General features: G+C 35.8%; 1 long non-coding RNA gene across 1 annotated transcript in view; it reads left to right on the forward strand.

The window, feature by feature from the left end:
- LOC112606968 overlaps positions 1-24,877 on the forward strand; it is a 48,260-nt gene that overhangs the window by 2,861 nt on the left and 20,522 nt on the right. Inside the window, exon 2 of the long non-coding RNA XR_003115716.1 lies at positions 20,680-20,754. This is a non-coding gene — a long non-coding RNA (uncharacterized LOC112606968). The remainder of the gene's footprint in view (positions 1-20,679; positions 20,755-24,877) is intronic.

Here is a 24,877-nt window from a genome sequence, read left to right on the forward strand (position 1 = left end):
CTGTTTGTCTGTTACTGGTGTATAAGAATGCTTGTGATTTTGCACATTAATTTTGTATCCTGAGACTTTGCTGAAGTTTCTTATCAGCTTAAGGAGATTTGGGGCTGAGACAATGGGGTTTTCTAAATATACAATCATGTCATCTGCAAACAGGGACAATTTGACTTCTTCTTTTCCTAACTGAATATGCTTTATTTCTTTCTCTTGCCTGATTGCCCTAGCCAGAACTTCCAACACTATGTTGAACAGGAGTGGTGAGAGAGGGCATCCCTGTCTTGTGCCAGTTTTCAAAGGGAATTTTTCCAGTTTTTGCCCATTCAGTATGATATTGGCTGTGGGTTTGTCATAAATAGCTCTTATTATTTTGAGATATGTTCCATCAATACCGAATTTATTGAGCATTTTTAGCATGAAGGGCTGTTGAATTTTGTCAAAGGCCTTTTCTGCATCTATTGAGATAATCATGTGGTTCTTGTCTTTGGTTCTGTTTATATGCTGGATTATGTTTATTGACTTGCATATGTTGAACCAGCCTTGCATCCCAGGGCTGAAGCCCACTTGATCATGGTAGATAAGCTTTTTGATGTGCTGCTGGATCTGGTTTGCCAGTATTTTATTGAGGATTTTTGCATCGATGTTCATCAGGGATATTGGTCTAAAATTCTCTTTTTTTGTTGTGTCTCTGCCAGGCTTTGGTATCAGGATGATGTTAGCCTCATAAAATGAGTTAGGGAGGATTCCTTCTTTTTCTGTTGATTGGAATAGTTTCAGAAAGAATGGTACCAGCTCCTCCTTGTACCTCTGGTAGAATTCAGCTGTGACTCCATCTGGTCCTGGACTTTTTTTCATTGGTAGGCTATTAATTATTACCTCAATTTCAGAGCCTGCTTTTGGTCTATTCAGGGATTCAGCTTCTTCCTGGTTTAGTCTTGGGAGAGTGTAAGTGTCCAGGAAATTATCCATTTCTTCTAGATTTTCTAGTTTATTTGCGTAGACGTGTTTATAGTATTCTCTGATGGTAGTTTGTATTTCTGTGGGGTCGGTGGTGATATCCCCTTTATCATTTTTTATTGCATCTATTTGATTCTTCTCTCTTTTCTTCTTTATTAGTCTTGCTAGCGGTCTATCAATTTTGTTGATCTTTTCAAAAAACCATTGGATTCACTGATTTTTTGGAGAGTTTTTTGTATCTCTATCTCCGTCAGTTCTGCTCTGATCTTAGTTATTTCTTGCCTTCTGCTAGCTTTTGAACGTATTTGTTCTTGCTTCTCTAGTTCTTTTAATTGTGATGTTAGAGTGTCAATTTTAGATCTTTCCAGCTTCCTCTTGTGGGCATTTAGTGCTATAAATTTCCCTCTACACACTGCTTTAAATGTGTCCCAGAGATTCTGGTATGTTGTATCTTTGTTCTCATTGGTTTCAAAGAACATCTTTATTTCTGCCTTCATTTCGTTATGTACCCATTAGTCATTCAGGAGCAGGTTATTGAGTTTCCATGTAGTTGAGCGGTTTTGATTGAGTTTCTTAGTTCTGAGTTCTAGTTTGATTGCACTGTGGTCTGAGAGACAGTTTGTTATAATTTCTGTTCTTGTACATTTGCTGAGGAGTGCTTTACTTCCAATTATGTGGTCAATTTTGGAATAAGTGTGATGTGGTGCTGAGTAGAATGTATATTCTGTTGATTTGGGGTGAAGAGTTCTGTAGATGTCTATTAAGTCTGCTTGGTGCAGAGATGAGTTCAATTCCTAGATATCCTTGTTTACTTTCTGTCTCGTTGATCTGTCTAATGTTGACAGTGGAGTGTTGAAGTCTCCCATTATTATTGTATGGGAGTCTAAGTCTCTTTGTAAGTCTCTAAGGACTTGCTTTATGAATCTGGGTACTCCTGTATTGGGTGCATATGTATTTAGGATAGTTAGCTCTTCCTGTTGAATTGATCCCTTTACCATTATGTAATGGCCTTCTTTGTGTCTTTTGATCTTTGATGGTTTAAAGTCTGTTTTATCAGAGACTAGTATTGCAACCCCTGCTTTTTTTTGTTCTCCATTTGCTTGGTAGACCTTCCTCCATCCCTTTATTTTGAGTCTATGTATGTCTCTGCATGTGAGATGGGTCTCCTGAATACAGCAGACTGATGGGTCTTGACTCTTTATCCAGTTTGCCAGTCTGTGTCTTTTAATTGGAGCATTTAGTCCATTTACATTTAAGGTTAATATTGTTATGTGTGAACTTGATCCTGCCATTATGATATTAACTGGTTATTTTGCTCGTTAGTTGATGCAGTTTCTTCCTAGCCTCGATGGTCTTTACATTTTGGCATGTTTTTGCAATGGCTGGTACCGGATGTTCCTTTCCATGTTTAGTGCTTCCTTCAGGGTCTCTTGTAAGGCAGGCCTGGTGGCGACAAAATCTCTAAGCATTTGCTTATCTGTAAAGGATTTTATTTCTCCTTCACTTATGAAACTTAGTTTGGCTGGATATGAAATTCTGGGTTTAAGATTCTTTTCTTTAAGAATGTTGAATATTGGCCCCCACTCTCTTCTGGCTTGTAGAGTTTCTGCCGAGAGATCTGCTGTTAGTCTGATGGGCTTCCCTTTGTGGGTAACCTGACCTTTCTCTCTGGCTGCCCTTAAGATTTTTTCCTTCATTTCAACTTTGGTGAATCTGGCAATTATGTGTCTTGGAGTTGCTCTTCTCGAGGAGTATCTTTGTGGCATTCTCTGTATTTCCTGAATTTGAATGTTGGCTTGCCCTACTAGGTTGGGGAAGTTCTCCTGGATGATATCCTGAAGAGTGTTTTCCAACTTGGTTCCATTTTCCCCCTCACTTTCAGGCACCCCAATCAGACGTAGATTTGGTCTTTTTACATAATCCCATACTTCTTGCAGGCTTTGTTCATTTCTTTTTCTTCTTTTTTCTTTAGGTTTCTCTTCTCACTTCATTTCATTCATTTGATCCTCAATCGCTGATACTCTTTCTTCCAGTTGATCGAGTCAGTTACTGAAGCTTGTGCATTTGTCACGTATTTCTCGTGTCATGGTTTTCATCTCTGTCCATTCGTTTATGTCCTTCTCTGCATTAATTATTCTAGTTATCAATTCTTCCACTTTTTTTTCAAGATTTCTAGTTTCTTTGCGCTGGGTACGTAATTCCTCCTTTAGCTCTGAGAAGTTTGATGGACTGAAGCCTTCTTCTCTCATCTCGTCAAAGTCATTCTCCGTCCAGCTTTGATCCGTTGCTGGCGATGAGCTGTGCTCCTTTGCAGGGGGCGATGCACTCTGATTTTTTGAATTTCCAGCGTTTCTGCCCTGCTTTTTCCCCATCTTTGTGGTTTTATCTGCCTCTGGTCTTTGATGATGGTGACGTACTGATGGGGTTTTGGTGTGGGTGTCCTTCCTGTTTGTTAGTTTTCCTTCTAACAGTCAGGACCCTCAGCTGTAGGTCTGTTGGAGATTGCTTGAGGTCCACTCCAGACCCTGTTTGCCTGGGTATCAGCAGCAGAGACTGCAGAAGATAGAATATTGCTGAACAGCAAGTGTACCTGTCTGATTCTTGCTATGGAAGCTTCCTCTCAGGGGTGTACTCCACCGTGTGAGGTGTGGGGTGTCGGTCTGCCCCTAGTGGGGGATGTCTCCCAGTTAGGCTACTCAGGGGTCAGGGACCCACTTGAGCAGGTAGTCTGTCCCTTTTCAGATCTCAACCTCCGTGTTGGGAGATCCACTGCTCACTTCAAAGCTGTCAGACAGAGTCGTTTGCGTCTGCAGAGGTTTCAGCTGCTTTTTGTTGTTGTTGTTGCTGTTGTTTAGCTGTGCCCTGTCCCCAGAGGTGGAGTCTACAGAGACAGGCAGGACTCCTTGAGCTGCTGTGAGCTCCACCCAATTCGAGCTTCCCAGCCGCTTTGTTTATCTACTTAAGCCTCAGCAATGGCGGGCGTCCCTCCCCCAGCCTCGCTGCTGCCTTGCTGCGAGATCGCAGACTGCTGTGCTAGCAATGAGGGAGGCTCCCTGGGCATGGGACCCTCCCGGCCAGGTGTGGGATATAGTCTCCTGGTATGCCCGTTTGCTAAGATCCTTGGTAGAGTGCAGTATTGGGGTGGGAGTTACCCGATTTTCCAGGTGTTGTGTGTCTCAGTTCCCCTGGCTAGGAAAAGGGATTCCCTTCCCCCTTGAGCTTCGCAGGTGAGGCGATGCCTCACCCTACTTTAGCTCTCGCTGGTCGGGCTGCAGCAGCTGACCAGCACTGATTGTCAGGCACTCCCTATTGAGATAAACCCAGTCCCTCAGTTGAAAATGCAGAAATCACCTGTCTTCTGTGTCGCTCGCGCCTGGAGTTGGAGACTGGAGCTGCTCCTATTCGGCCATCTTGCTCCGCCCCCACACTTTTCATTTTCATTCACATTTAAAACCATGGTGGACACATTTCTAAAATTTTTAAGTGTGAATTTCATAATGCTGCTGATAACAATTTTTATATAGTAAATATATCGAGAGAAACGTAGATGATGGTCTCTTTTGAGCTACACTGTTCAGCATTTCTGAAAATATTGGAGTAGTCAGTCACTGTTATTTCTACATCATGATGTGTTATGCATGTTCCACAGAACACAGCTTACCTGGGATTCCCTGCCAAGGAAAGGGTTCCAGGTCAAAGAAGGGTGGAAAATGCAGCATACTGGGAGACTGATTGTGCACATTGACAATATAAGCCCCTGAAGTCTCATAACCAAGAGTCTTGTTTTACTTAACCCAGTAATTTTCAAATTACTTTTAAAACGCTGAAGTTTTTAAAAATTGTGTGAGAATACTATATTGAACCCTCATTATTATAACACTGAATACAATTATCAGATTTTGTCCAGGGTATTCTTTTTCTTATTTTTTTCCTTTGGTGGAGTATTTTAAAGCCTCATTTAGTCACTGCATACTTGCTTATGAATCTGAAAAAAGTGACATTTCTTTATATTTTAAAAAATCCTTTCATTAAAGAACTAGTGCTATCCCTAAAAACATACTTGGAACAACAATGTTCTAAATTAATAATGGTTATAAAATTGACAGAAATTAGAAAGTTATGATGGTAGAGATTTAATGGAATATATTCAAGAGAGTCATTTTATTTATCATATTGAAATAATCACTTTCAATACATTAATTCTAATTCTACCAATCTTTCTCATTCACTTTTATTAAGACCTAAGTAAAATAAATTTTGTTTTTTGCAGAGTAACATTTTAAAAAATAAGATTATATTATGCTTTCCTACCTTTTAAAATTGAAGAACATGTTCTTACATTCCTTATACTTGACTTTGCTTACATGCCAAAGGTAGGTAAAGTACACACCAAATGTCGTGAACAACAGCACTGCTATAACATGGTGTATGTGTTCCTAAAACACAAAATGCTATGCAAAGTTATGCAAGGAGGGTGGTCCGATTTCAGACAAGAATTTATAATGCCAGATGCAGATGGCTGTGGCCCACTGTCGTGAGTTATGTTCATTTTGAATATTCTGATGTAGCTTGGTACCTCTGAGTACAGCTTTCTATTCACCTAATGTTTCATCCAGATGTAAGCTTGTGTAACCAGGTACAAAACTCACATTAGGCTCAAATGGTTTCCTAATGTACCAATGCCATAGGAGCAAATTTGTACTTTAAAAATAGTTACAGCAGAACGGACTCTGTATATATATATTTATACACGCACACACATATATACAGCAAAACTACATTTATATGTATACATGTATACATATAAAAGCATCTACAGAAAACATGCTATATAGATATACATGCTGTATATATATACATAGCAGAACTGACTACACATATATACACATATACATGTATATGTATATATCATTGTTAAACTGAAGAGGGATTCATATTTATAACAACTGCATTTTGTTTTATGCTTTGACTCTTTCATATTTAAATAACTTGGAAATATCTACAGTAACTGCTCAACAAGAGCTTTGGTGTTAATGAAGTTGCAAATTCTGGAATCAGATAGGATAGTCTGACCATACTTTGAGACCAACTTCCAATCACAAGCCTTATAAAGTGACCCCTTATTTGCAAAGGGGCCCTCAGTCCACATTTCTTAATGAGCACATTATAATAGTCATACTTTTTTGAGCTCTTACATAATAAATGTTTTAAATGTATTTTTCACTTATTCCTCAAACAAGCGTTTAAAGTAGATGCTACATTTCATGTTGAACATGATAAATATGTGTAAGTTTTATCAATTAAATAATTTTTAAAGTAAGTGTTACAGATGTTCAACTTCTTATTCAATTCCAAAACTTCACAGATTTTGAAAATCAGGTTTTGTATAATTTTTGTCAGTAAAACCTGACTTCTGCTAATATGAGTCTATTAATTGTCTTTACCCTACTTAGTACAAACATTCAGAGGCTTTGCTGCAGAAATGTTAATGTTCAGTTATAGAGTATTAGCCCAGACCCCAGTGGGGTGAGGGTGTTATATATAAATACAGTATATGCACTATATTGCATTTCTGAAACAAAAAAAAATACTGAATTATAAAACACCTAGCCATGAGGATTTCAGATGATGATTTCTAAATAACATATTTAGTTTTCTAATTGAAAAAGATGCTTGGAAAAATTAAGTAATTTGCCAAAAATTCCACAGCTGTGAAATTCCACAGTAGCAGAATTGGGATTTTTGAACTACAGTTGGTATAAAATACCTCTATCTACAGTGTGGCTAACACTGCATATGGATGGCTATACAAAAAGCATCTCTACTACAGAAAACAAATTTGAGTCACCTGTTGACTTGTGACTGGTAATTAGCTTTAATTTGTGGGTGAAGTTCAGTAAATTATATCCAGATTTGAGATTTATTCAATGTATTTTATAATTATAAGCAAATTATATCTAGCTAACATTGTTTATATTGAAAACAAAAATGGGCTGGACCCAATGACTCACACCTGTAATCCCAGCACTTTGGGAGGCCAAAGCAGGTAGATCACTTTAGGTCAGGAGTTCAAGACCAGCCTGGCCAATATGGTGAAATCTCGTCTCTACTGAAAATAAAAATTAGTCAGGCATGGTGGCAGGCACCTGTAATCCCAGCTACTCAGGAGGCTAAGGCGGGAGAATCACTAGTACCCAGAAGGCGGAGGTAGCACTGAGCTGAGATTGTGCCACTGTACTCCAGCTTGGGCACAGAATGAGACTCCATCTCAGAAAATTAAAAAAATTAAAACAAAAATAAAGTATTGTTATTAGTACATGTAGAAAAGTCATTAGTATCCCTGAAGGCATTCACAAATCCTATGGACTGATTTTTCAAGGATGTTGTTTCTTTTACAATCAAACTTTCACACATATAATGCTTTTTGCATATTCACAACTTGCCCATAAGTTGTTAACCACTCAAGGTAAGATATGTTACAAAACCACTGGTTTACATCCTAAACTTTTTTGTGTTAAGACTCCATATTCAAAGTCTGAAGACACAACTGGGATGTTAAGACAAAATATAAACGTATGTTTCAGGAATTAGCACAGGGCAGTTGTTTTTTTAATGCATATGCTGAGTACTAAGCTTATCGCCTCCTGTGACTTCCCCCAAAAGGTAGTAATTGATAGATAGTCCATACTTCTCTGAATGAACATCATCTTACAAATCACTCAATCCTTGTAAATGGCAAGTTCTACATAACAGCCACTATAGGGATTAGACCCTGAAGTTAAGACCTGTTGGGGAACTTTAGTTCTGAGGTATTTCTGTCATTTATATGTACATACAGATGCTCCTCGGGTTATATCCTGATAAACCCATAATAAGCTGAAAATATTGTGAGTCAAAAATGCATTTAATGTATCTAACTTACAAACATAACTTAACCCAGCCTACCTTAAACGTGCTCAGAATAATTTTATTAACCGACAGTTGAGCAAAATCATCTGACACAAAGGCTATTTTATAATAAAGTACTGAATATCTCATGTAATGTATTTAACACTGTACTAAAAGTGAAAAACAGAATAGTTGTACGGGTTCTCTCACAATGCTGGGCAGCAGCAGCAAGCCGTAGCTCCCAGTCAGCCACAGAGTTCGACTTAACAAGACTTTAAATTTACAATGGGTTTATCAAGACGTAACCCCATTAAAAGTGGAGGAGTATCTGTATTTTTTTCGGAAGTCAAAATTTAAAAATATATATGCATTCTTATACTTTTAACAAGGTGGAAGGTGAAAGGTATCTGTATAATGAAGAAGAGTAGACACATGAGAGGAAAATAGTTCTATGATCAGAACCTTGGACACAAATACTGTCTTCAGCCTTATTTCTCATCTCTGCAGAATAAACTTCCCCTCTGCAAGCCACTTCTCAAATATGAAATGCTGGAAATCCTTTCTAATATCACCACCCTTGGCACACATCCCTTTACCATTATCTCCTTAGTGTGGTTATTTCAGAATAATTTTAAGTCTTTTTAAAAATTTTTAACCCCTCCTGTTCTTCCCAATAACAATTGTTAATGTAGATTCTTAACTTCCACCACAGTTCTTAATCAATACAAAATGCTACTTCAAAATGTTCTTTTCTCCCAAGTTCTCTGTTCCCCTGAATTCTTCATATCAAGTTAAAAATATTAATCTACTCAAATTAAGTCTGAAGGATCAAACTATTCTATTGGTCTTATGTTAGCTCTGCTCCTACACCTTGAAGAGAATCTTCTCACTCAGTGTACATCCCTGGCAACCAACAACCTCTTCACCATCTTGTGCTACGGAGTATTACCTAAAATGATCCCAACTCAGTAAAACATCCCCATCTACCACTGAGCTTAATAATCATCACAGTGGGCTTTGGGCCTATATAAAAGGTATTTTCTAAGTTTGAATGCATACATGGGTATTTTTAATTATTAGATCAACATTAGACTGCCTGTACTTTTTTTCTAAAACTTTAAGCTGTTTCAACTACTAATCATTTTACATATAAAACCTTAGTTTCCTATATAATTTAAAGACTATGGTGAATTTCTGACCATCTTCACTTATAATACAATGGTGAGATTAATTTTGCCACTCATCCTGGAACTATATTTCTTTTAGGCTTTGGGTTAATTACTAAATTTTGTTCAGTCTTTCCAGCCTTTTCTTTCCAAAAGTAAGTAACATTTAAACCTGTAAACATTCTTTGTTATAGTAATACTTAAATGTTTTACAAGTTAGAGTATCAAGTATTTGTTCATATCTACACTGTGATATTTGAGTAGTATAGTAGATATCTGCTATTTTGCCAGGTCCATGTAACCTGACTCTGATTAAAACATCTCACTTCTTTGGGAAACCATTCCTTTCCTCAGTGAGATCCCAATGGAGCTATCCTTGTGTGCACACACACGTGAAGACACACACTCCACTCACACACACACACAAACATACCTGTTTTTCCCCAGCACATTAAGGCCCATCAGTGTAATAATCATAAAAGGTCTTCCCGACAACAGTGATTGGTTCCAAGAGAATTAATCCAAAATTTAGTCTTCCCTAATATTGTAAGAGACTTTGTGTCCCAGGTTACAAGGTATAAGAATCATGTAAGCCTTAATCTCTGGTGTCTTTCCCAGCTTCATGGAGAAAGCTGTCTAGAGAATTAAGTCAACACGGAAAAGTGAGCAGAACCTAGAAAAGGAAAAAGAGAAAAAGCTCCAGATGACATTGTGTGAGCTCCTGAATCCAGGTTTGCCTGAGGCTACCTAGATTCAACTCCTGCACTGCCAAATTCCATAAACCAAGTAATTCCCTTTTTCATTTGAGCCAAATTTTTAACTCTATGCTAAGGTAAGTATAGATTCAAACAAAGTTGCAAAAAGAGTACAGAGACGTCCTGTGTACACTTCACCTAGTTTTTCCCAGTTGTTCTTAAGTAACCGTAGAATAATATCAAATCCAGGAAATTGACATTAGTGCAATATGTGTGAATCGTTCTATGCCATTTCATCACGTGTGTATATTCATGTAACCACCACCAAAAGTGAGATGCAGAATTATTTCATCACCACAAAGTTCTTCCTGTTGCTCTTTTGTAATCAAATCTATCCATTCTTAACTTTGGTAATCACTAATCTGTTCCCCATCTCCATAATTTTGTCATTTTGAGAATGTTATATAAATGAAATAATATAGTATACGACCCTTTGAGACTGGCTTTATTTTTCAATCACCTTAATGTCCATTAGATTCATCCAAGTTGATGCATATATCAATAATTCATTCCATTTTATTGCTTAACAATATTCTATGGTGCAAATGTACCACAATTTGTTTAACCATTTACCTACTGTAGGACATCTTGATTCTTTCCATTTTGGGGCTATTACAAATTAAATTGCTATAAACATTTATGTACAAGTCTTGTGTGTTGAGCCACTTTTATTTTCTGTCCATTGCAACTAAAAGTTTTAAATAATTCAAGCAGGAAAATGACAAAGCAGTGCAAGGAATAAAAATTTTCTTCATCTTTATACATTCTTTCATTTACCCATGAAATAGAAAGTAACATTTCTTCTCTTTCTTTGAGAAGAAATAGAGAATCTTCTTTCTTTGCTTTCTTATTCACTCTTCCCAAAAAAGAAAAGATTTATATAATCTGGGATTGTAAAATACCATCATCCATTGTTCCACATTGCTCTATTGGGTTGAGTTAAAGTATTACTACTCTATTACTCTATTTCACGTATAGCCATCCCTCTTGCTCCATTTTCTCAACTCTCTTTTTGCCTTCTCGCGGCCTTTGTTCTCCCAGTTTTTACTTCCATACAGTAAACAGCCAGTGTCGGTACACAAGCCAAGAGCCCCACTGTCCTCCTCTTAGCATTTCCATTTTTGCTCATTTGTGCTCAAAGCACATTGGGTAGATCATGTTTCTTCATGGGGCTGGCTTGATAAGAACCAAGATTTAAACTTGGTGAAGAAGTAGTAGAAAGCCCTGTATTTTGTTAGTACGCCCATCCCAGATCTTATTTATGTCTATTTCTCAGTTGGTTTTGAATCCAGAAAAGAGATGTGAGAAATTCGTTTTTCCCAAACCTCCCAACATAAAATGCTTACATATACTATATGAACTTTCAAAGATATGCCACGTTTAAATTTTTTATTTGTATAAATGTAAGGGGCACAACTATAGTTTTGTTACATAAACATATTGTGCAATAGTAATGTTTGGGCTTTTAGTGTAACCATCACCCAAATAATGTACACTGTGCCCATTAAGTAATTTCTCATTCCTCTTTCCACTCCCCATTCCACCCTCTGAGTCTCTTCGTTATTTATCCTTTCTCACTCCATACCCATGTGTACACATTATTTAGCTCCCACTTATAAGCAAGAACATGCAGTATTTGACTTCCTGTTTCTGAGTTGTTTCACTTAAGATAATGGCCTCCAGTTTTATCCATGTTGCTACAAAGGATATAATTTCATTCTTTTTTATGGGTTTTGTAAGAATTTTATTTCTTTATGGCTTTTTGTATTTCATTGTGTATGGAATGTCTAAAGGACAAGAACTTACAATATATATGTATACACAATAGAGTACAAAAAGTAAATGTGATATGTATATATAAATGTGATGTACATATATCACATTATTTATATTATGTGTTAGGGTGATGGCTTAAAGTCTAATGTGTTAATATTCACTCCCTCTCCTACCCCTCCTACTTGATAGGTATAGATATAGATAGGTATATCTCAAAATTAGAACATTATTTTGAGTTTCTCAATTAAATTATTTCCTGTGCACAGATGATCCATAACTACATTATTCAATTCCACTGACTCCAACTAAGTACCTGTCCTCAAGTTTTCATCCTAGCCCAAACTATCTTTATTATAATAATTAATGCTACCATATTTTTACATTTTTACACTACAACATACATTTTTACATTGCTGTTTTTTACTCATGCATCTTACAAAAATCTACCGATTTTCCCTTATAACCAATCTTCCCTCTTTTCCTAATAAGCTTTTTTAAAATTAATAAAAAGAAGCCAAAAATTGGTATCAAAAAGGCTTGCATTTCCCTGCCTGGCCATCACTGGCACATGAGCAGCCAAGCCAGGAGGAATTGGAAAGTATCAAAAAGAGACATACATGGTAGGAAAAGGCAGGCAATCTATTGGTAATTACAGCAACACAAGCCTATGTATCTTGGCCATCCTTCACATGGACTTTTTAAATATCAGTGTTTAACTCCACTAAATACAAGTATTGGCCATTAATTTGATAAAGCCCCCCTTATACTTGCACTCTAGAGTATAAATCATTCAAGCAATTTGGTGCTTACACTGCTAAAGGCTGAAAGTCCATGATCCTAAATATTGCTTTCAAAGCCTATAATGAGAGAGTCTTCCCTATTGGTTATCTTGTCTGTTTTAAAGTAGTGAACAACCTTAATTGGCTCTTTGTAGTACCCAGCCAGCCAAAGGTACTCCCTTAAATAATTCAAGTACTTTGATGATCTTGAAGAAATGTTCCATTGCTGTCTTTCCTTTCATGGGAAGATTTAGAGGACAAGCCTTGAGAACAAATTGAACTAAATAAACTCTGTGCAGGTGAACTTTAGCACTTCTTTGTAACTAACACAATACATTTTGACTCTTATAACAATTATTTTTCTATGGAAGCTGCTTCCTCATGCTTGTAAATTTAATTTGGCAGGCAGTATTATGTGAAAAAACTTTGATTTTATTTAGTAATCTTCATATCTCCCTTCAGATCGACTCATTCTATCTCCCAAAAAAAGAAATTATGGATAAAAATTCATGATATCTAACATCTTTTGTAGATATTGGGTAGGTTTCATCATCTTTTTCCCACTATTGAAAGTTAATTTTTAACCAAAGAGGGTGGGAAGTGATGGCTGTCAGAATTAGTTGGAACTCTTTTCAAAATTCTCCATCTGTCTGTAATTCAGCATCATTGCTCATAGACCCAAGATGATACAGTCGATTGCATAGGAATGACATTTCCAGGTGAAATCCATTTATAAAAGTAAGCTAATCCCCTGTCATGACCTTAATGACAATTAGAGAGTCCCTTAGCAACCAAAAATAAACTGTGAAGAAGAGATGAATGCAATTATTCATTCGACATGTGCCAAATATGAAAATTTTCTAGTTTCTTCCTTCAATTCATTTAATGCTCATTTAGAAATGCACACCCAAAAGGACTTGATATTTAATTCTTTTATAAACTGTAAACACATCACAGTGGTATTTGGATATCTTACAGACTTTGTCTGTAAACAGAACTTGCTTCAAGGCATATTCCAGATTCTAGTGGGTACAAAATTTTATATACTTAACAAGTTCTTCAATTGAATGCCAATAATTTGTAACATTTGGATGGGAAAAGCACATTTAATACAATGAATGTTATTTATGTGTAGTCTTAGTGGCCATAATAAGGGTTATCTGTAAAAGACATTTGCCAGATAAATTCTGAATTATAGGAAGCATCTTGAAACATATTTATACCTAAAACACATATTTAAATGAAAATTAAATATTCTACATCTTATCATATTAACTAATGCCAGATGGAATGTAACATAATATTGCACAACTTAGCATGACTCAGCAATGTAAGTGGCTTGGATTTAAAATATTTTTCAATTGGAAGTGGATTTAGAAAGAAAAGTGGTAGGGTTGGGGAAAGAGAAAATCTGTTCCTGAATAATTAAGTCTTCAGACTATTACATTGCTGAAGCCAGTTGCTGCTTTAGTTACCCAACTGTAGCAAAATGGACCTTTTATATGAAAACATGTCTGGTTTTGAAAGGGTCGATTAGCCTCTCCACAGTTGTACATTAAGAAATATTCATAATGGCAAAAATTTCAAATGAAAAGAAATCGTTGATGCAAAGATGAAACTACCTGTACCTTAGAAGAAAACAAAAAACCGAGTGGAAAAGCACCCATTGTAAATATTAATGAGACAATCACAGATTTGAAAACTTATATTTTGTATTATAAAATTAACTTACAAAGAGTTTGGAAGTGTAATCTATGTTTATTTTACTTAACTAAAATCAGAACCAATAGTCCAATAGGTTTATATAACCATAAATGTTGGCGAGAAACTATTGACTTATTTATAGGTAAGCTTGCATTTCTTGAGAGTGAACCTGTCTCCACTTAGGATGTGAAAAACAGTAAAGAAAGTATTTCCCTTAGAAAGAATAAACCAGCAATGTCATATTCCATTGCATTTTGGTTATGTGATGTTCATGGCAACAAGACTAATAAGGTCTATGAAATCTAGGATCACGTTGCATTTGTTTACCCTTATACACCAACACCTAACACAGTACTTGGTCCTATATTTGCCTGTGTTCAATAAATGCAATGGGAGACCCTAATATGGTTCACATGGCATTTGCCAGAGAGAAGCAAATTGCTTAATCTAGGGGAACACAATTTGAATGCTGTACAAATAGCATGGTGAATTTATATTGTTTCCACAGTAATTTTAAAAGTGACTTATTTCTTATAATTATCTTTTAAAATATGTTCTAACTCCTCCAGAGTGGCCTAGGTCATATGTTCTATATCTCTCAGGTAGTGAGTGAATCATATAATTTGAAAGGTATATGCTATTTCCCCTTTGTGTGGGTAGAGGGATATGTGGTTATGCGATTCTTGGCAAGGCTCTCATTGTAGGCCTAAACATTGAGTTGTTTTGTTTTGTTTTAAATTATAACTTTTGTCAAAATTTTAAAAAATCACATCTTAACATATTGGACTTTAATGAAATGTCAACATTATGAAATAATTACCTAGAGTTATAACTGTAATTGTTTGCATAGTATTTTTAGCTAAAAGTAAGAATTTCTTTCTTTTGCTAAATCAAAACTCATCCAGTAGGCAGCTTTTATTAGTCCTATGTAAATTTACCCTGTCAATATATTTAAAAGTCTAGGTTTTGTAGTAAACTCATAAAAAAAGAAAAAATAATCATACTTTATATGTAAATTAAAGGTTTTATTAATATTATTATGAATGGGAATTGCATGGACTTACTATTAGCTCTAATTGGCCTGCCTGAATAATCTCAATTAGAAATGAGGAATTGGGTGTTCTGGTCATTTTAATTGGGATTTAACAGTTTTAAATAAGTTTTTTTATTTAAAGCCTTTTTGATTTGACCCTTTAAAGGAAACTGTATTTTCTTCTCTGAAAGAAGAACTCCTTGTTTATCTTTATTCTAAATATTCATCTACACTCTCAAAACTTTACTCTGACACCATATGTGTGGTTGTTTTACTCTTACTAACCAATTCTCCAACTCTCTGGGTACCAACTGAGTGTCCTACAATTCAATTATCACACTGACTACCTGAGGTTAGTGCACATCCCACAGGTTAAGGGCTTAGTCCCACAAGACTACTTCCCATTTCATATACCAATTGCAAGTAAAGGTCCCCAGGTTACCCATACAGCTGTCCAACTTGGCTACAAATTGAGGTTCCCAAGACCCCTCTTTGGGTTTGGTAATTTGCTATCAAGACTTACAGGACTCAGATAAACACTTTAATTATGTTTACATCTTCAATCTAAATAACAAAACAGAAGATTCCTAAAGGAAAATGATACACATTCAGAAACAGAGCATTGCAATGGGAATATGTGTGCTATAATAAACTATGTATATATTCAAGGAGGTAAATGAAGACAAAAGTTTAAAAACAATTGAAATGAATTGTATAATTGTTTCGAGATAATTATCCTTGACTACAAGGAGCAATAAGAAGGGTGATGCTAGTCAGAAATTAGATATGCTATTGTTGGGCAAATGTCCTCGCTGAAGTATCAAAAAATAGTTTTCGATGGCCTTTGTGCAAATGTGCAGTTTTGGCAGTCTTTGGTGATAGTTTTGGTTATCAAGCATTTATGCATAAAAACCCTTTCTTTATAAACTTCATAGCTCTATTTGTCAGGATTTTTTTTCCAACACAAGTGACTCCATTTTGATCTGACAACGTTCACATTTCCGTCTTTTAATCAATATCTTTCTTCAAAAGCATCACTGATCAATCATCTGTAGTTAGGTTTTTATTGTCCCCTGGGGTCAGGATGGACCTATAGTAGTTTGTTAGTCTAGTCCCACATCAGAGGGAGTGAATGATAGCTTTGGATTCAGTTTCAAAACCCTTTTAGCCACATTTGAGCAACATGAAAGGTTTGAAAGGAGTAGTCCAGAGGCTAAGTCTACCTAGAGTCCATTAATAAGTTTAATTTTGTCTGTTTCATAGTCTTTTGCTATCAAAGTGCTGGCCCAGCATATTTTGTTAAGGGTTGTAATTCTGCAAAAATTTAACTAGTAACAAATATAGAGTCTAAAAAGGGAAAACACAAAGTAAAATTAATAGTAATATGTCAATCTCAGTTTGCATAATGTTTTTGAGCCTAAAACCTCTGCTTAAAGGCAACCAATTGAATAAATCAAATGACTATTACCCTGCCAAGTAGAAAAGATAGACATTGAGAAGGGTAAGAGTTTTGTTACAATATATAGCCTTGTTTTGGTGTCTTGGAAAAAGTTGTCTACAGCATGAAAACATCAATTTCTCATCCTGGCTTGTAGTTTAAATGTCTCTGGTATGACATCAGATAGTTTGGTGAACTTTTTGTGTGGCCCATACATCAGACACCATACTTGTTCCTTAAAATTCATCTAGTATTAGCTTGCAGGGCTTTATGAGCACAGCAGTTTCCATTTTTAGTAACTTCATGAAAAACTGTGTTATTGGAGGAATATAGAAGGATTAAGGATCTAGCCTCGTTTATAGGTAGATAAAAACATTTGAAAGCAGTATATAGAATTGCAATCTAATAACAGTTGTATTATAGCTTTTCTTTAAAAACGTAACATTTTCTCTCTCTACATAGATCACATAGGAATCTCAAATTTTAAAACGTTTTGAGATTAGGAAGCCAAACTAAGGCAGATTTTAATTTTAGCTACAGTCTTAAAGTTCTGAGCCTACACAGAAGTGACAGTTTTTATTTACTCACTGTGATGCTGGGAACCCTTGAAGCCAGGTGTTCTATACACATGCTCAAATATAATATTTTATGCAAAATTTTGGTAATATAACCAGTTGTATATTGCCATAAAGAAAGAGCAGATTGTTATTAGACATGCAAATAACCATATTGACGTAAGAATACAAAGGAATAGTTTTCAAATTTTAGAGTAATCAAGTAGGCATACAAATCAAATGTTTCTATCTTTGTTTAAAAAAGTATACTTTACAAAACTGCTGTAAACTATAGATAGCTTACCAAAGAAAATTTTCTTAAATATGAAAAACTAAATGTTTAAGTAAGGACCAACAATGTTTCAATTAAATGTCATAAAACATTATCGGTTATTCACTCTCATGTAATTATTTTTTATCCTGCTTCAGCATGATTAGAAGTTTTATGAACCCATCAGTTTCTTCCATCAGTTTCTTCATTAGAGTTTTGAAAAAACTTAATTTAGTCCACTGATCTTAAAGTTAGTGGAAAACTGTATTTTAGAGTACTTTTCAGAGTCTCTTCCAGGAATTTGATTGCTAACGCCTTTAGAGAAGAATTTAAAGCAATAACTGTGGATGACAAAAATTTAGAATAGCCATGGTTGAAAATCTGATGGACATTCATTATAATAAGTAATTGACAAAAAAATTAATTTTTTATGCCATAAAACATAATATCCAGAATAAGACTGATTACATAATTGATTACTGAAAGTTTTATGTAATTTTAGGACAAACCCATAAATGTAACTGAAAGAAGGTTTGGCATATCATTTGACAATGCTTCCCATACAATTTACTAAATAAACCTAATAATTTAATATGTCTACAAGATGAGAGACATATTCTCTGATGCTCTACAGGAGCCCAAGTGGATAATCTCAAAGTTAATCCTTGGTCAAAAATACTTAATTTAGAATGTTTATCTTGGGGAAGCATGTCTAAGACATCAAAACATTCAAAATATTTGACTAAAGTGAGAGTACACATCACTATGAAATAATAGTCATTCAGTTAACTGAATAGTAATTGAAAGACTTCAAAAGAAGTACAGAAAGGTGCATGGATGTAGAAACGTTGAGCCTTTCAAAGTTCACTATTTCTAAGTAATCAAAAAACTAATAAATATAAAACAGGAAATTATCCTGATAAAACGTGTTATATTTTAGTCCAGTTACCAAAAAAAGTTTAAAAAAAAAAAAAACTACTTTTATGTGATTGCCCCTTCTTTTGGGAAGCCTATTTTGATAAACCAGAAGTCAAAACTGATGAAAAAGGCACTTGAATTTAATCAGACACAGGAAGAGTATGTCCAAGTTTACGAGTGCTAATTATAGTCAACTTGGTCCCACACAAAATCCATTTTATCCAAAGTATCCTTCATGAACCTTATTATGACTTGCTCAAACCTTTGACAACATGTTTAGACTTTCTCTTTGTCCTGTACTTCCTCTTTCTTAAATAATCAGTCATTCACTTAAGGACAAAAATTTATCATACAAGATTCTTTCTCATTCAAAATTATTTCTTTTTTTAACCTTCCTTACAAAAAATACATTTTCATGTCTGTAACTTTCTTTACTTATTTTTCTCCTATTTTTTTCCTTTCAACCTTTATTTATTTCCTTCATAAATCTATATTTTTTAACAACCTTTAGATAACCTCTGAATTCAATGAAATTATTTTTTCTCAATGAGGAATACATTTGTATGCCTTTCTTATAATTTTTCTGTCATTAAAAAATCTCATTTTGGTACACTTTAAATACAGAATTATATATATAATAATTAGTTATAACTCTCAATAACCTTAATTTTTAGCAAGCAATTTTGAACTGTCACATATCAGTATCTGATAGATGAAAACCATTTTACAGTTTTTAGAAACCTGTTTCCTCGTAACATAATTGTTATATGTATAAATACACCAAATAATGTGATATATTTAGTCTTGTTATAAAATTTTAAGAAGTCAAGAACATATTATTATCAGTAATATATTTTAGTTTTTATCTTATTTGGAAATTATCCAGATAGTTAATCTATCACTTAATAAAACATAACACAATTTAAGATTTTAAACTACATGAAAAGTTTATTTATAATATTTAGTGCATTTACATTTACTTACTTTATTTTTAAGTATTATAAGTAGATTACTTATGAAACCTAAGATATTAGACAAAGTTAGTCAACATTTCAAGTTATTTTCCTCTTAACCATTTTTATACCCTGTGAATGTCAGGTGTTTACCTAAGTAAAAAATATATGGATATTTTCTGGTAACTCAGAAGATATACCTGTTCTTGTTTAAAACCAACAATATTAAATTAGCCTTAGTTATCAAATAATTATACAATCAAAGATCATTTAGTGTTAGGCTAAATTTATAGTTTTATAACCTTTGTATCAAACCTTGACACCTAAAAAGAGACAAATATATAATTGTCTGATGAGTAAACTCAGGCAAAAATGTATGCTATTTTGAAGATATTTATTTTTATTTTACAAACAATATAAAAACCAGCTTTTTAAAGATTTACTCAAGTCGTGTGAACAAAAAGCCATTTGGGTTGGTGACTATACAGTTTATATAAGCACTAATGCATTAAAGCCAATCTGAATAGAATTTCTTAAGGGATTTCTGGTTGACTATAACAGTTTTTACCGTGAAGTCACAATACACAGCTTAATACATGTACATGTCCATAAATATACCTAAACACATGTACACACCCAAAAATAGCATTGCTTTTATTTAGAATGTTAGTCTTGACACAGTAAAACATAGTAACTCACCTGTTTATAAAAGATATTTGGATACAAATTATATTTCTGTTAACATTGTATATTAGTCCATTTTCAAGCTGTTGATAAAGACATACACAAGACTGGGAAGAAAAAGAGGTTTAATGGACTCTCAGTTCCACATGACTGAAGAGGAAGGCAAGGAGGAGCAAGTCATGTCTTACATGGATGGTGGCAGGCAAAAGGAGATCTTTTGCCCTATAAAACCATCAGATCTCATGAGACTTATTCACTATCACGAGAACAGCATGGAAAGGACCCACTCCAAAGATTCAATTACCTTACACCAGGTCCTTCCCACAACACATGGGAAGTGTGAGAGCTACACTTCAAGATGAGATTTGGGTGGGGACACAGCCAAACTATATCATTCCACCCCAGCACCTCCCAAATCTCATGTCCTTATATTTCAAAACCAATCACGCCTTCCCAACAGTCCCCCAAAGTCTTAACTCATTTCAACATTAACTCAAAAGTCCACAGTACAATGTCTCATCTGAGCCTGCAAAATCAAAAGCAAGTTAGTTACTTCCTAGATACAATAGGATATAGGCACTGAGTAAATACAGCCACTCCAAAATTCAAGTCCAAAATGAAGCAGGGCAGTCAAATCCTAAAGCTCTGAAATGATCTTCTTTGACTCCATGTCTCACATCCAGGTCACATTGATACAAGCAGTTGGTTCCCATGGTCTTGGGCAGCTCTGCCCTTGTGGCTTTTCAGGGTACAGCCTCCTCACCTGGCTGCTTTCATGACCTGGCATTGAATGTCTGCTGCTTTTCCAGGTGAACAGTGCAAGCTGTTGGTGGATCTATCATTCTGGGATCTTGAGGATGGTGGCCCTCTTTTCACAGCTCTCAGTAAGGTCTCTGTGTCAGGGCTCCAGCCCCACAATTCCCTTTTGTACTGCTCTAGCAGAGGTTCTCCATGAGGGCCCCATCGCTGTAGAAAACTTCTGCTTGGACACTCAGGCTTTTCCATACATCTTCTGAAATCTAGGTGGAGGTTCCCAAACCTCAATTCTTGACTTCCATGCACCCACAGGCTCAACATCATGTGGAAGCTGCCCAGGCTTGGGGTGTGCACCTTCTGAAGCAACAGTCCAAGCTGTTTCTTGGCCCCTTTTAGCCATGGCTGGAGCAGCTGGGATGCAGGACACCAAGTCCCTAGGCTGCACAGAGCAGAGGGGCACTGAGTCTGGCCCACGAAACTATTTTTTTCTTTTAGGCCTCTGGGACTATGACCAGAGGGGCTGTTGCAAAGGTCTCTGATATGCCCTGGAGACATTTTCCCCATTGTCTTGGTGATTAACACTTGACTCTCTGTTACTTATGCAGATTTCTGCAGCTGGCTTGAATTTCTCCTCAGAAAATGGGTTTTTCCTTTCTATCTCATTGTCAGGTTGCAATTTTTCTGAAATTTTATGCTGTTTCCCTTTTAAAACTGAATGCTTTTAACAGCACCCCAGTCACATTTTGAATGTCTTGCTGCTTAGAAATTTCTTCCACCAGATATCCTAAATCATCTCCCTCCAGTTCAAAGTTCCACAAACCTCTAGGCCTGGGGCAAAATCCCACCAGTCTCTTGGCTAAAGATAGCAAGAGTCACCTTTATTGCAGTTCCCAACAAGTTCCTCATCTCAATTTGAGACCACCTCAGCCTGGATTTCATTGTCCTTATTATGAGCATTTTGGTCAAAGACATTCAACAAGTCTGTAGGAAGTTCCAAACTTTCCCACAAACTCTAGGAAGTTCCAAACTTTCCCACATTTTCCTATTTTCTTCTGAGCCCTCCAAACTGTTCTAACCCCTGCGTGTTACCCAGTTCCAAAGTTGCTTCCACATTTTCAGGTATCTACAGCAGCACCCTACCCTAGGTACAAATTGACTGTCTTTAGTCTATTTTCACGTTGCTGATAAAGACACACCCAAGACTGGGAAGAAAAAGAGAAGTTTAATGGACTTATAGTTCCACATGGCTGGGGATACCTCACAATCATGGCAGAAGGCAAGGAGGAGCAAGTCATGTCTTCCATGGATGGCAGCAGGCAAAGGGAGAGCTTGTGTAGGGAAATTCCCTCTTATAAAACCATCAGATCTTGTGAGAGTTATTCACTATCAGGAGAACAGTACAGTAAAGACTGAACCCCAAGATTCAATTACCTCACACCAGGTCCCTCCCACAACATGTGGGAATTGTGGGAGCTACAATTCAGATGAGATTTGGGTGGGGACACAGCCAAACCATATCACATGGTTAACCTTTATTTACCCCATTAGGCAATCTAATGAAGGATATGGATCAAAATTGGGCAAAGCAGTTTCCATTGTGGTTTGGTTTTGAAAGACCTTTTTTTTCAGTTTCAAATGATTGGAGGTTTCAGTTTTCAATATTTACATTTTAGCTAGGACTGGCTGAATTGTATAAGGAAAATAAAATCTCTAAATAGCCATAACTTTTAGTAGCAAATCTATTTTTTGTTGGCTAGTTGGATTTGCTTGACTAATGAATGCAGATGGAGAAGTATTTTAGCAGGGTCGTTTTTTTGTTTGGTTGGTTTTCTTTTTGGCTCCTATGAGGCAGACAAAGCAATTTTTATGATAGATAGAGATACCTTATATTATTACTGTGAGCTGAAGGTTTTGACCTGTTTGATCATGTGTGATCTTAACTTCTATAAGCACTTATCTACTTATTTTCTTTCATAGTATCAATCCTTCAGTTTGCTATTCTGTCATCCTAAGCAATTGTTAGGCAAACCTGACTAACAGGTTTATTTAAATTTACATTTAAAAAATGTGCCTAACTTGTTGTTTATAACAGAAGTGTTTTAATTTGTAAGACATTAATTTGAAAGCCCTTTAAGACTGTTTAAAAGTCTTAACTGAAAAGCTATAAGCAGAGAGTTTTATCTCAACACCAGTAGAAAAGTTAGCAGATTCAAAGTAGGCAGAAAAATAAAACAGAGGGATAGAGAGTGTTAGGAAGCTTCTACACATTAATCCTGTAATTACAGGGAATTTTTAGAGAGTTTGAATAATGACCAATTGAGCTTTAAGTTTTTCTTGATGTAATTTGCCCATCAGTTTAAAAATGTGCATGAGAACAGGTCATAATATGTAGTCAGCTAGAGTTCCACAAACCCTTGGCATGCCTTAATGTTTGAGAATTCCATTCTATTTCTCATTAATCTCTTGAAAGCAAAGATATTTTTATAAATCCTTTTGGATCAGTGTTTTAGATGGCAGTGGCCATGGCAGTGACTTTTAATTAGCCATCCTGCACCCACCATTTAGAATATTCGTTTTTGCTTTCAGAAATTTTGAAATAAGTAATGGAAAAGAACCAAATTATTTACAGATACACATAACCAACCCAAAATAAAAGCAAAATACTAAATTAGGCAAACAGAAAGAACTAAAAGTAAATTCACTAAGAACGATACTACTCAAAGATAGAATGTAAATTATGTGAATCCAGAGTGCTCAAACCAGAATAACGCTTGTCCTTATACCCTAAAGGACTTGTCAGAAAGATAAAAAGTATTTTATTATCCCAGGAAGGATGCAAGGTTCTTCATTTCAGTTGGCTTATAACAACAACAACAACAATAAAAACAACAACAACAACAGCAAAACAGTCAGGAGCTTCTAACAAAAAGAAGGAAGCTTGGCCTGACAGAAGACTCACAATGGCAGAATAGCTGAGTTGTGGAAGCAGAGAGCTGAAAGGGCTCAAATGAGTACTGCATACCAGTTCCAAATATTAACAATTCCTTTTGATAATAATCTTTCTTCAGATCCCACTTCTGACACCATTTATGTTCAACCTAAAAAACCAGAGAGAGGCTATTTAAAAGAAAATGATATTTATTTGGGAATACAGCATTGCAATGAGAATACATGTGCCATAGTAAACCATGTGCATATTCAGAGAGTTAAAAAAAGACAAAGGACCCCGTCTCTACTAAGAACACAAAAAATTAGCCAGTCGTGGTGGCAGGTGCCTGTTGTCCCAGCTACTGGGGAGGCTGAGACAAGAGAATGGCGTGAACCCAGAAGGCGGAGCTTGCAGTGAGCCGAGATTGCGCCACTGCACTCCAGCCTGGGTGACAGAGCGAGACTCCGTCTCAAAAAAAAAAAAAAAAAAAGACAAAGGATTTTAAAGAAAAAATGAGCTAGATTACACAGTGGTTTTGAGGTAATTAAGATAATTACCTCCTTGTCTATAAAGATCAATAAAAACAGCGATACCAGTCTGAAGTTAGCCAGTTGCTAGAAACATGTCCTTGCAGAAGTAGTTTTTGTGTAAGGTTGTGATGGCCTTTATGCAAGGTTGTTTTTGAAAGTCATTTGTGATAGTTTTTGTCATCAGGCATTTATGCATATGAACCCTCTTTTCATAGCCTTCCCTGGCTCTAATTTTCAGATTTTTAAAAAATAAACATGAATCCATTTTGAATCTGATAACTTTCACAATGTGTTTATCTTAAAGGATACAACTCAGAAACACCCAAACAAGAGGAGGTATGGGGAAGGCAAGTGGAGCTCCAAGGTACTCTTCAGGTATACCACCCTCCCGCACAACCACCCTGTTCACCAACATGGAAGCTCTCCAAATTTCATTCTCTTGAGTTTTTATGGAGGCTTCATTATGTAGGCATGATTAATTAAATCATTGGCCATTGGTGCTTAATTTAATCTCCAGGCTCTCTACCTTCACTTCAATTACATGGTTGGGTGCCCTGGCAACCAGCCTTCATCCTGTGATTATCCAGGGGCTTTCCAGAATCACCTCATTAACATAACCCAGGTGTGGTTGAAAATAGCTTGTTATGAATAACAAAAGATACTCTATTCACCCTTCTCTTATCACTTAGGAAATTCCAAGGGCTTTAGGGGCTCTGTGACAAAAATAGGTACAGACACCAAATATATATTTCTTATCACAATATCACAGACCCTATTTGTTGAAAATTGATA

The sequence above is a fragment of the Theropithecus gelada genome, chromosome 14 (assembly GCF_003255815.1).
Source record: "Theropithecus gelada isolate Dixy chromosome 14, Tgel_1.0, whole genome shotgun sequence".
In the NCBI taxonomy this organism is placed as follows: domain Eukaryota; kingdom Metazoa; phylum Chordata; class Mammalia; order Primates; family Cercopithecidae; genus Theropithecus; species Theropithecus gelada.